This window comes from Chrysochloris asiatica, unplaced genomic scaffold (assembly GCF_000296735.1).
Source record: "Chrysochloris asiatica unplaced genomic scaffold, ChrAsi1.0 scaffold00032, whole genome shotgun sequence".
NCBI lineage: Eukaryota > Metazoa > Chordata > Mammalia > Afrosoricida > Chrysochloridae > Chrysochloris > Chrysochloris asiatica.
Window position 1 is genome coordinate 18,909,768 of NW_006408550.1, and position 2,790 is coordinate 18,912,557.

The 2,790-nt window shown below is 35.2% G+C and overlaps 1 protein-coding gene across 1 annotated transcript in view; it reads left to right on the top strand.

The window, feature by feature from the left end:
* PTPRZ1 (protein tyrosine phosphatase, receptor-type, Z polypeptide 1) overlaps positions 1-2,790 on the top strand; it is a 270,808-nt gene that overhangs the window by 84,676 nt on the left and 183,342 nt on the right. The window lies entirely within an intron of this gene.

Consider the following 2,790-nt stretch of genomic DNA (forward strand, 5'->3'; position numbering starts at 1 on the left):
ATATATATATATATATATTTGCAGTTTTGCTCTTAGGCAGGAATTCTCTCTCTGACTCACTATAAATGAGTTGATTGGGAATCTTGGACTAAAAATAGATCTTATCAGATTATATGGTTTAGAAAATCATGAATATCTGACGTTAACCTGATGCTTGTATACTAACAACTAAAAATTAGGATGAGGATAATAGGGGATAGGAAAAGCTCTGAGTGAAATATGAAATGGCTTATGACCATCTGGGAGAGTTTAGCATCAAACTTTGAGTTTTCATTTAAAATAAGATTGAGTTGGTGGAATCAGATTTAAAATACTTTACTAAAAGGCTGGTGGTGCTGCAGGATAAGCACTGGACTACAAGGTCAGTTTGAACTGCAAGGTTGGCAGTTGAAACTCACCAGGCGTTCCTTAGAAACCCTATACAGGGTAGCTACGAGTCAGAACCAGCTCGATGACACTCAACAGAAACAACACTGAGCCTGTACAATTTGGTCTTTATTGCAACATGATACATTTTGTAGACAGGCTTGCATTTTCTTTCTTTTTCAATCATTTGTATTATTCTTAGTTTAAAAATAATAAATATACATCATAGAAAATATCAAACATACATTCAAACACAAAAACCCTCTCTATTCCCTCCAGGGATTGTTGTTGTTGTTGTTGTTAAGTGCCTCCAGGGATAGCCTCTAAAAAAATGGTATCTTCCTTCCAGTCCTTTTTTTTTTGGTATTTTATGAGTATGTATTTTGTACATAGAGTTATGCATCTAATTTATCTCTTTAAATTACTTCTTCATATTTTCTCATTTTAATGATAATTCCCCCTGATTATCATTCTTAAGGACTACCTAAATTTCATTGAATAAACACTTCATTATTTAACCATTCTCTTGTTTTTTGTGTAAGCTACTATAAACAGTGCCAGATAGATAGAAAAATAGATCTATTCTCTATTTGTATTTTAATCATAACTTGCTAAAGAACCATTGAAATGCTGTCCTTGAGTAGAAGGAAATAAATGCTTTTGAAGCCCTTGATACAAATTATGTAATAGCATTTTAGAAAGGCTACCTCATCGGTGTGGTGATGTAGCACTGAACAACACTTAACAGTAACAGCAACCTTAACCTGTGGAGTCCTGGTGTGGTGCTGTAGGATAAGCACTGGACTGATTCCCATAAGGTCAGTGGTGCAGACCCACCAGCCATTCCTCGGAAACCCTATCCAGAGTCACTATGAGTTGGAACCCACTGGACAGCATTTAGCAATGACAATAACTCTAACCTATAGATTATGGAATTGGCTCCCTCACTGGATATTAGCCAGGATTTATCATTATCATATTTTAAATATTTACTAATGTGGTAGGGTGCATTGCGTTTGTTTGGTTACCATTGAAGTCAAGATTTTTATTTTACCTAGCTATTTGTCTTGCCTCTTCTGTGAAATTAGTTAAAGCATTGAAAATAATCAAAATATCCATCACAGCTGAAAAAGTGAGTAAATTAAAGCACATACTGTAGGTTCCTCTGCAGATACGTATGAGGTAGAGCTATCTATATGATATTAGATAGAAAGACCTGTGTTTCATTTACTCTTTATAACGATCACCCATAGGTCTATGGAATACTTTTTTTTTTTAACTCTTGATGAATTCATAGCAGCAAAATTTATTCATAATTTTGTGCCATATTTAATTATTTCAAATGCAATCCTTTCTCTTTCTTGATCTCTCTTTTTGTTGTTGTTGTTGTTATTCTGCTACTACAAACAACAATAGAATTTAACTGTATACATGTTGGCTCTTGGTGTGGCGCTGGACTTCAAACCACAAGGTCAGCAGTTCAAGCCTACCAATTGCTCCTTGGAAACCCTAGACGTATTGCTATGAGTCGGAACTGATTCAACAGCACGTAACCACAACAATATACTTGTGCAATTTTTTTTTTTTTTCAGAATCAAAAAGGATCTTACTAAACAGGGTTTTGGATCAAAGGGCCTGAATATTTATGTTAGTAGATATAATCAAATGAACTTTGTTAATTTAGTAATTTTCCCACATTTTCTACTAAGGTGTCCTGGTGTTGCAATGGTTAGTGCTTGGCTGCTAACTGAAAGGTCAGCGGTTCAAGCCTGCCACGGGCTCCATAGGAGACGTATGTGTCCGTGTACTTCCATAAAGACTTCAGCTGAGGAAACTCTATGTATGGGGCAGCAGTACTTCTATAGGGATTCTGTGAGTCTGTATTGAGTCATAGGCTACAGGTTTGGTTCTGGATGACAAAAAATAGAAATTCATTTTAATTTGTACTTTCCTGATTGCTGGTAAAGGTGTGTATCTCTATCTATCCATCTGTTTTTGGCCATCTTTATTTATTATTTATTTTTTCCTTCTTGAAGTTCTTTTATTTTTCAGGAATGCATACATAGAAAAACTTATAAAATAAATGTACAGCTTAATAAATTATAAAACAAAACATGCCTAGCTTCTTTCTCTTAATGTTTTGTTTGTGGCATTTAGATTTGTTGTTCATAGCTGCAGTTTGCTCATTTTCATCACTCAGTAATATTCTATTATATAAGCACATCGAAATTTATCCATTCTAATATTGATGGATATCTAGTTGCTTAGAGTTCTGGGGTTTTAGGACTTAAGCTGCTACAGCCATTCTCCTACCAGTCCTTGATGTATATTGTTGTTGTTGTTAGGTGCCGTCAAGTCGGTACTGACTCAGAGAGACCTTATGCATAGCAGAACAAAACACTGCCCGATCCTGGGCCAACCTCA